The sequence below is a fragment of the Xenopus laevis genome, chromosome 1S (genome assembly GCF_017654675.1).
Source record: "Xenopus laevis strain J_2021 chromosome 1S, Xenopus_laevis_v10.1, whole genome shotgun sequence".
NCBI classification, from domain to species: domain Eukaryota; kingdom Metazoa; phylum Chordata; class Amphibia; order Anura; family Pipidae; genus Xenopus; species Xenopus laevis.
Window position 1 is genome coordinate 200,110,861 of NC_054372.1, and position 11,390 is coordinate 200,122,250.

Below are 11,390 nucleotides of genomic sequence, written 5' to 3' on the forward strand. Positions count from 1 at the left end.
AAGGCTCAGGAGCACCAGGAAACACAATCCTATCACAGGCAGTTTGTAAAAAGAAAATGTACTTTTATGTCATATGTCAGCTTGCCTGTGCCTTTAAGACGCAAGAAGACACGGCGCACGCACCCTAGGCGCAGAAGATCATTGCGGGCGACCCCCACCACCCCTACCGGGGTAAGTTGTTACAGCTAGTCATTGTTAGACTATTATGGTTTCCTCTCCATCTGAGATTTTTGGTGTAGAAATATATATATATATATATGTATAATTTGGTCATTCAAACAGTGTATATGCACCTTATGTATATCAGCCAAATATGCTCATGTAAATGTAACACCCCTATCTAAAGCAAGAAACATGAACAAGTGCTGCATAGACAGTCTACAGGACTACATATCCCAGCATGCCTCAGAGCTGAGGACCTGGCTGGGGCTTTAATCCACCAATGATAAGAAAGGGCGCAAAATGTTTTGAGGACCACACTGCTGGACTATAAAAAAGGGAGAGAAGTGTGTGCCTGAGGGGGAAAACTGCTGACTGCTGCCTACCTGCTGTACCTGCTCTGCGTGGGAGCTGCCAGAGGGGAGAGACATCTGCAGGGATCCTGCCCCAGGGGAAGCTGCTACTGGGAGAAGCTGACCCTGCTATCCCAGTCCTAGACTAGCACCTGTAAAAGAGCTATCAGTGCTAGCCAGAAAGGGAGCAGGGGGAAACGGCCTGCGGTTGGTGGGAGAGTCCTAGGCTGACCTGCTGCAAAGAGGCCCAGGTGATTTCAGCTGCTAGAGAACAGAGCTGCCTGCATCCCATCTGAGGTCTGTTACTAAACGTGATACAGAGTTTGGAGCACAGACTGTGAGTAACCTGCAACACCACTCACTATTGGGGAACTGTATATTATCAAACCATAGGAGCTAATCCATCTGTTGCTGAACTATACACTCTGCCAAGTCATTTCTCACCTGGGAGGAAAGTGTTTCTTCACTAAGTTTATAGAGTTATACTGCTAACCGACAGAGGAAAGGATCAGTGCTATTGGCCAATAAGCTAAACTCAATAAGGGCCCCAACGTGCACAAATCATCTGGGACTGTGACAGGGAAATGAAGTTACAACATTTAGCACATATATTTTCTGCATACTTTGTATTAGCAATTTAAATGGTGTCATTGTTGGTTGGTGTATTGTTATACATATATATCTTGCTTTAATATTTTAAATCATAGTCGGATCCCTGCTGATTATTTGTTACGCTTAATAAAGAAAAGGGATATCACTGTTTATCATTATTGTGGTCCGTTCAATGGGGTGTCACTGAGCGTGCTGGAGTTACCCATATATATATATTAGTCTCACTCAAGGGTGGGCTACATAAAAAACATTTAGTCACCAAAACTATGGGCTATGGGCTTCCTTAAGAAAAATAAAAATACTGCTCTATAAATTCTTGGGTGGGGCAATGGGATGCAGTACAGGGGTAGAGAAAACTAGGTTAATAAAAGTATGTCTTTTTAAAAATATTTCTCTATAAGCAATTTAAAAAATGTTGAATTGTACCAAACAAAGAATTGAAGTTAAAATGATAAAATATATTTATTTGGAAATATCAAATAGTTTTTGTTTATAATGTGTTGCTATTTTTATGTATAAAATTTAACTTCCATTCTTATAAAGCAATGCTTATATTATCTTCTTTTTTCAGGGAAATGGATTTTGAAGATGAAGCTTTAAATGAAGCAATATCAAAGAGTCTTGAGGACGTAGAATGTAAAGAAAATACTACTTTGAAGTAAGATTCACCTGGAGTATGGGGGGCAGTTTTGGAACAGGAACAGAGTAGGGGGTTCATCACAGTGAGGAGAGTGAGGTTGGGGAATGCACTGCCGGGTGATGATTCAGTTAATGACTATAAGAGGGACTTGGATGATTTCTTAAGGGACTTAGATGATTTTTAGAAACCTGCAGGGCTACAACAGTAACACACGTACTTTATTCTTTGTATTTGTATTTGCATTTTTTCTGAGTATTTCATAATTACATGCAGCATGAGATAAATTAACTCTTTCCAGCAGATGTAAAATAGGTTATGGGTATAGGAATCTATGGACCACTTTTAAAGGACACGGAAAGGCAAAACAATAAAATCCCATTTTTACATTCTTTAATGAAAAATAAACCTTTCTCCAATATACCTTAATTAAAAAATGTGTACTGTTTTTATAAGAAACCTGACTGTAGGCAGTGAATTCTCCCTTCATTTACTGCTGTGGATAGGAATTGTCAGACGGTCCCTAACTGCTCTGCAGGGAAACAATCATACTTATGAACAGCAGGGGGAGCCCCCGCCTTACTTCCCAGCCAGGCAGAACTCAAGCAGCTTTGTTTATGACGATCCCTAAGCAGCCCAGACCACACTGAGCATGTGCAGGGTCAGGGTCAGGCCAAGATGTATAACAAAGTTACAAGATGACAGCCCCCAGTGGCCAACTTTGAAAGCATAAATCATTTGTTTGATTAGGCTTGTGGTGCAGTAAGTTCATGTTTATGTTTAGTATACACAATACAGCATTTCTAGCCTTATTCTATTTTACACTTTCCTTGTCCTTTAACAAGTTGAATGTATTTTATGTGTACAAAATTGCAGGTGCGTAAAAGAGTTGAGTGCAGAGGAAATTCAAAGAAAAAACTATATGAGCAGAGCAGCTGTGTGGCTTTACCGCTTTTAACCAATTTAAAAGACAAAGCTTCTCAAATAAAAAGACATGCTGAGTGTTGTTTTCACCACTGAAGAATATCAGGAAGATGCTGCTGTTGCTGGAGGCCCATGGCGGGAATTGATTCGGCTTTTGATAATGTCACTTTGGCAAGAAAATGGAACATTTGAAAGTATGTAAAGCTCCACACCCAGCGCACACAGAATTAATATTATATTTGTTTAATATTTTATTTTTTTATAATTTTTTATTTTCTACACTTTTTTTACAATAATTAAATGGACTGTTACCAAGAAATAACTTGGCACACATTACCAACAGTGTGTTAAAAACCGTTGGCCAAATGATTGCAACAATGATTGTACAGGGTAGAGAACCACCACAAAGCATTGTAGACTATATTCTAACAGAAGATAGAAACAGTGTTTCCGTTTCTCTTGAAGACATACTATCTTTAAACACAAGAGACTCAGGTTAGTTGAAGAGTTGCCATAGGTAGTTGAATAGCATGAATACGATACTTTTCAACAGCATAAAAATCTTATGTTGACAATGATTAACACTGTATGACTTTTACATAAGGAATCGTTGTTTTTTTTCACTTTTCAGCTGTTGCACATTTCCTGGGATAATTTTAGTTATGTAGCGATATAGTAGGCTTTCATTGTATACATATGTAATATTTCAATTGTACCAGTTATAGGGTCCACATTCTAATATCCTCATCCCCATATATTATGTCTCCTTCCTTAAACTGTCTAAGAATTGTTTCAATTACTTTTTAACTCTTAAAAATATCAGAACACACAAAACACACTCTCTGGTTAGTATTTAGGCTGAAATGAAGGCTCTGTACTTTCATTATCCCACAGGGATTGGCCACAGTTGTGGGTGTCAAAGCTCTGCAATAGGAGACTAAATGCCAACCTCATGGAGAAACCTACTTTATTGCCATTATCCAATAATCAAAAAGGGGCTTTGTGTTTTGCCAGAACAAAACTATCTTTAGACAAGGATACAGGCAGTTTTTTTATGTAGCAGCTAGTGGACCATATAGTGAAAAGCTGTGATTTTGCTTATTCTAAGGTTAAGGGTGTTGCCACTGTGTGACATCAGAAGAACTCCGGGCATGCAATAAGAGCTAATGCTTTAAAAGAGGGTGAATGTGCCATGGAAGGCTGGTATATTCCGTACGTGTGTAAATACAAGTATGAGATTGAATAGGTGATTATGAGGACACAGTTTAAGCAAAATCTGTAGCCAAATAACCACAACAAGAGTGAAAACTGTGACACAGTTTGGTTAGTTTGGAGAGACATGAGGGCTGCCTAGTTGAGGCTAGGAGTAGAGAGATGGGGGAGGTTCAGTTTTGTGTTTTATGGAGTAACTTCATTTGGAAGGAATGCTAAAAAAAACCTCTTCATTGGCAGAGGGTGGTATTTTTTGTTTGGAAAGGCTAAAGATGGCCATATACTGGCTAACTTATAGAGTTACACTGAATTTATTTTTACCCCACCATTGGTGCATGAACTGCTGGGTTAAACAATACATTATACTCAGTGGGAGACAATTTCTAGGGCACATTACAGCAGCCCCATTTGCCAGGCCCAACTGATTGCCAGTCCAATGAATGGAATGAAAGTTGCTGCAAATGTTCCGAGTTGTATATTCAGCTCCTTCAAATCATTCCTCTGCCATGCATACCTTCAGTCTGTGTTTTCTTAGCCCCACCTACCCTGTACCTGATTGGTACATTTTACTGTCTATAAAGACAGTTGTGCTGTGACTGGCAAACTGCAAATACACATATATCCAATGAGAGTGCAACCGATCTCTTCAGCATTGGCTGGAGGCAGGACCTTCGCTTTCCACCACGGATCAAAGGCTCAGTGATGTCAGCACAGGAGTGGATTTTATTTCTTTTAGTTTTATGTTTCAGATGAAAATCCACCTATGCACTGCTTTCAGTTTAACATAGGGGCTGATTTATTACCTAACTGTGTTTAGACAATCATTCCCACACCCTCCAAAAAAGAAAGTTTACCAACTAAACCCAGTAAGTTTTTATTTCTTACCTGCTTGTGATAGGCAGGCCCATGATTAAGGGATTGAGTCCCAAAACGCGTAGGGCGTGAGATCCCTGTGGGAATCTATAATAAACCTGCCTTCTCCTTGAGCAGAGTGCCATCTCCTTCTTTGGTTCTGGTATATTAGATTATTGAATGTAAAACTAATAAAGACTTAGACTGTGCCCTAACAGAATGTGAATGGAGAATTTCAGTTGATGGTCTGCCATATGTAATCTCTCTGGAGACTATATGTGAATTTATGAAGCAGGCATCTTTATACTTTGCAATAGTCCAAAGACAAACTGTTCTTCAGCATTTACTGATGTACTTAAAAAAAATACAAGGTACAGTAAGCCAAGTATAATCAAACAACAAACAAAATATATTATGACCCTATTTCTTAGTGTAAATCTTTGTTATCCATGCTATTAAAGGAACAGTAACACCAAAAAGTAAAAGTGTTTTAATGGAATGACAATATAATGTACTGTTGCCTTGTGCTGGTAAAACTGGTGTGTTAACTTCAGTAAAACTACTATAGTTTATATAAAACACAGGTTACACAGTAGATAAAAGATAAGTACTACTATAGTTTATATAAACAAGCTGCTGTGTAGCCATGACGGCAGGTATTGAAGCACTGGATACATATTAGATAACAGATAAGTACTACTATAGTTTATATAAACAAGCTGCTGTGTATCCATGGGGGCAGCCATTCAAGCACAGGATACACAGTAGATAACAGATAAGTACTACTATAGTTTATATAAACAAGCTGCTGTGTAGCCATGGGGGCAGCCATTCAAGCACAGGATACACAGTAGATAACAGATAAGTACTACTATAGTTTATATAAACAAGCTGCTGTGTAGAATTCTGCACTGAAATCCATTTCTCAAAAGAGAAAACTGATTTTTTTATATTCAATTTTGAAATATGACATGGGGCTAGACATTTTGTCAATTTCCCAGCTGCCCCTGGTCATGTGACTTGTGCCTGCACTTTAGGATGGAACTGCTTTCTGGCAGGCTGCTGTTTTTCCTTCTCAATGTAACTGAATGTGTCTCAGTGGGACCTGGATTTTACTATTGAGTGCTGTTCTTAGATCTACCAGGCAGCTGTTATCTTGTGTTAGGGAGCTGCTATCTGGTTACCTTCCCATTGTTCTGTTGTTAGGCTGCTGGGGGGGTGATATCACTCCAACTTGCAGTACAGCAGTAAAGAGTGACTGAAGTTTATCAGAGCACAAGTCACATGACCAGGGGCAGCTGGGAAATTGACAATATGTCTAGCCCCATGTCAGATTTCAAAATTGAATATAAAAAAATCTGTTTGCTCTTTTGAGAAATGGATTTCAGTGCAGAATTCTGCTGGAGCAGCACTATTAACTGATTCATTTTGAAAATTTTTTTTCCCATGACAGTATCCCTTTAAGGGCAACTACCTTGGGAAGGATTGTAGAGTGGTTCTACTGTCAAAGCATAAAAAATGGATCCAAATAGAATAATCCCAGACTGAATGACCACTCCAAGCATTGTGGTGGCTACTCACCTCACAAAGACCAAACCCTAATCTCCTGCCTCTAATATGTAGGGAAACCTTAGCTATAGCTGACAAATTTTTGAAAAAGTCACCACATGTCATCTCACGCAAGGGCCCATGTACGCCAATAATAGGAAACCCCACTTTTGCACCTGGCATGATGCATAGCCTATTCCTGGATAGAAAACCCAATGTTAATCTCATGGGCTTTCATGTTATAAAGGATAAAGCATTGACCTCCCTAGCAAACCTTTGTCCTGGCAAAGAAGAATTTTTCTTCTATAAATTAAAATATGCTCAACTCAAACACTGGCTCCTCTTACCAGAAAACAAACCGATAGTAACAGAACCCACATCTACTTTTGAGGACTACTGTCTAGCTAGACATCTCCCTAATCACCTCACCTCATTACTTTACAACATAACAGATCCCCAGATGGTAAATAGCCGACCAAAATATACCGATAAATGGGAGCGAGAACTTAATACAACCTTCACTGATGAACAATGGGAAACTTGTTTCTTGCTCACTTCCATAGCTTGCAATGTTCAAGAAACAAATTTTAAAGTAATCTCAAGATGGTATAGATGTCCTGACATAATACAAAAGATATATCACACTACGAATGCATTATGTTAGCGATGCAATGAAGAAACAGTGTCTATGTTATACATCTGGTGGGACTGTAAAATGTTGAAAGAATTTTGGGATAAGGTGTTTGAGGCAATTAATATAATATCGGAAGGACCTGTAGAGAAAACCCCATCTATTGGTTTATTATCAATGATCCCAGGCACTAGGGCTAAGTATAAATACTCACTACTGAGGTACTGTTTACTAGAACAGTAATCCCCAGACACTGGAAATCCACAGCACTTCCCACATTCAACCAGTGGATTTCTGAGATGAGTCAGATAATGCGTATGGAGGAACTATTGTCAGATATGCAGGATAGACAAACATTGTATGTCAGGACATGGACAACTTGGGTTATGTTTTTGAAATTAGACGCTATAAAAATATCTAACCGGACAGGAGCAATCATTTAATTGTATAATAGAATGAGCAAATTGTAGTGCTCGGCCTAGCACAAGTTTTATTTATTTATGTAAACCCCCCCCTTTTTTTTTATTATTATTATTTATGTTGTTGCTTGCCCAGAGTATCCTCGCTAGACCCCTTCTACAACAGTCCACCCCCTTCATGTCAGGGAAACATTTATTGTGATGTAAGTTAAGGGAGATGGACGTAGTGACATCACACTCTCTACCATAGGGTATGAGTAGAACGATAACGCTACGCAATATAAGTATGGGTTAACACTCACTTATGTTTCTGAGATGTCAATGGAGAAAGGATAATTAGGAAAGAGAGCTTAGAACTTAAGAAAAAAAGTGATCACCCTGGGGTTTAGCATTAATACTGGTAGTTATCTCCTCATTCCCCATGTCCCGCGTTCTCCCGAACAGTTGAATGATCACAATGTATGGATAACATGCTTTATTATTATAAAAAGACTGTCGAGATGTTATTTTTGTGTATGCTATATAAACCGAAAATAAAGATTATATAAAAAACAATAGTTAATTTAAGTATTATTCAAAATATGCGTGGGTTTTAATGTGGACACTGATTGGTTAAAATTATGAGATTATTTTCAATGTATTTGTAAATGGAATTAAATTGCAATTTTCCATTGCTTGCACTAGCTACTCATACCATTAAAACAATATTGCAGTAGTCAATAGTCAAATCTACTTTAATCAAGATTGCAATATTAATTATGATTAAAGGAATAGGAAAGTGCTTTTATACTTGGGGGTTCCAATAGTTAAGCGCCCCTAAGTGGCTGCATTTACTAACACCCTGGGCCGGGGGGCTCAGAAAACTGCTCCTACCCAGAGTTCTTGGAACGATCGTCTTCTTCGCTTCTCAAATTTTCATGTGGCAGGTAGAATGAAATAGTTGGCTTTTTTTTGTGTTAAGTTTGGCTTCTCGCTGGAAGAATCCCGGGTCAGAGCAGTTTTATGCTGTTAGCTAAGTAAATGCAGCCACTTACGGCAGCCTAACTTTTGGCTCCCCCAAGTATAAATGACTTTTGTTTTCCTTTAAATGATGAGACATATGGTAAACTGAATTCTGAATGAATGAGGTTAGATTGCTACAACATTGTTTCAGTGGTTCCTATAGTCAGACTTACTTTATAAGTGCAAAAAAAGATTTCATGAACAATTATATTTATCAATACTGTTAACAAATTAAACAATCTATTTTTATAAAGGATATTCTCAATGGTAAAATTATCAATCAATTGCTAGATCAATAAATTAGCCTCATTCAACCAATTCAACCAATTAATTACCCTCCAATAAATTCCTGATGCCTTCTCCTCCCCTGTAGATAACACAGCAACCCCCCAGCACATGATTAAACACCTTAAACACCTAACAACAATTTCCAAATGCTGACAAACTCCCAGAACAAACCCTACCAAGTTCATATCATACAGGTAGTGTAGGGCAGGCAGAGTATGACACACACAGGGAGCATAGGAAGAGCAGAGTATGGCACACACAGGGAGCATAGGGCAGACAGAATATGACACAAACACGGAGCATAGGGAAGGCAGAGTATGACACACACAGGGAGCATAAGGCAGATAGAGTATGGCACACAAATGGAGCATCGGGCAGTATAAGGCAGGAGATGGTGAAACCTATCAGGACCACCCTGGGATAAGGAAATTTTGTAATGCTGTCAGTGCAGACATCAGGGATTTGTATTCATTCAGCTCTGGAGGCAGGACAGAAAACTGATTACTCACTGGTTTCTCACATGTTTCTCACTGGTGCACACACCAGGCAAGAAAGGTACGCCATACTCTTTGATACATTCTACCCTGTGAAAAATCATGCTGGATCCACCAGCAGGTCTCAAGAGCCAGTCATGTTCTTCTGCTTAGAAATAAAATATGAAACATTCCCCCCCCTTCACAGCAGTTCTTTGCAACATGATTAGTATTTATTATAACAGCTGCACATCCAGTACCTGCAGGGACCCAGTTCAATGCCAAATGCCTCTAAATGGATCAATAGCTACAGAACTACTAACAGGACACACGTATATTTTTTACATCAAAATTAACCCTTTTACTGTATGTTGATTTGCCCTGAAATCAATTTTCAGACATTTTGCACTTATTAAAGTTGCTTAGATACATTGACAAGAAAACTGACTTGAAATATGGCAATTTCTTTACTCCTTAGGCAGCACCAATTAAATAATATGAAAGAAAGAGTCTGATGTTCTTCTGCTTAGGAAAGATGTGAGAAAGGTTTCTAATTTTATTCCTAAGCAGAAGAACATCAGCCTCTTTCTTTCTCCTGACAACTTCCTTGACTACTTGGTGGTAAGTTCAGAGGCGACTTCAGGATGTGTAGGTTTTACCAACAGCTGAAATTATTGCTGGTGGAGAAGCTTTTCCCCTTAGTTGTGCATTTTTATCATGGGTGATAACTCACCCCGTCAGCCCTGGCCCTAAGGGAGCTAGCACACGGGCAGATTCGTGGGGAGATTTAGTCGCCTGGCGACTAATCACCTCTTCTGCGGGGCGACAATTTCCCCGAACTGCCTTCCCCGTGCCTGCTGCCTGCTATAATGACAAAACACTAGAGCCAATACACTCGCGGCGATTCAATTTCCGCAGTTGCCTCACGAGGAAACTTCGGGCGACTAAATGTCCCCCCGAATCTGCCCGTGTGCTTGAGGCCTAAGGGTATTGGCACATGAGGAGATGAGTTCTGTAGTTTCTGTGATCAATTTTAACTACCATGGATGATTAATCTGCTGCAAATGCTTTTAACACTATCAATAATATAATTCAAATTTGAGAAAACACATTCACTGCTTTCAGAATAATATAACACCATATAGGCTTTTCCACTGGGGATCTACATTATTGCTGGTGGGAAAGCACTGGCAGGAGGTTAGTGCCACCCAGGTAGTGAAGAGTTATCACAGGGGAATAATCTCCTAATCTGCCAGGGACTTTAGGCTGCAGAGTACATTAACATGAGCAGTAATTTAAATAAAGTAAATAAACATACAGACTCCAAAACCAGTAACAATTTGTGCAATAAGTTCAATAAGTGATACATTTTTTGTTGTCAGAAACACAACTTCTTCTATGCCAACCTTTTATCATTTATTTCTGTTTCTGTATGTATATATATATATTTAATGTCAGACTTCTGTATAGCATTAGATGATCCAAGTTCTCTGTGAATACCTTTCACTTAGCTTTAAATGGTAACCACTTTGGCCATGTGTTACCTAATCAAGATTTCTGCACTTCCAGTTGTGAAATAATCTCCTCTCTTTTGTTGTTATTGTCCCCCACAGATATCCCAGCAATGGAACTTTCTATAACAATCTCTGCAGTTTGTTGTCTGAATGGAAAATAAGATAAAGCACCTGCCAATGACTTGTATTGCTTTTAGCTTTTTATGTTCTATTTCAAAGCCCTGAACACAATTTGTCTCAGTATATTGACTATGGGGGAGATTTGGCAGATAACCTATTGAATTGGGTGTTCACCTTCTAAACACTTTTTTTCAGTTCTGTTGTTTTTCGATTGTTCACTAGAAATACAAACTTTTTTCCAGTTGCTTTCCATGATTTATTTTTGACCATTTCCCCAAAATTGAAGATTAAAATTGAATGTTGGTCCTTCTGGTGTTTCAGTCTGGCGGCTCAGTGATCTGGGTGCAGGTTCTGAATTGTTACAATTTGCTCCATTAGTTGATTCATTTCTCAGCAGCATCTGTGGAATATTAGCAACTATTGTATTAATTGTGTTCAGTTCTAAGCAATTGTATCAATGAACCTCAGTGAATTTGCTCAGCAGGGACAAACATAAGAAATGGATCAGTTCATGTAAAATGTATCAACCGATGGATCAATTTAGATCGGTTACAGTGACCCCCACCCAGAGCAGCTTTAGAAAGAAATGCGAAAGTGAAAAATAAAAATTGTAAATTTCAATAATAGGAAAACAGTCACAAATAGA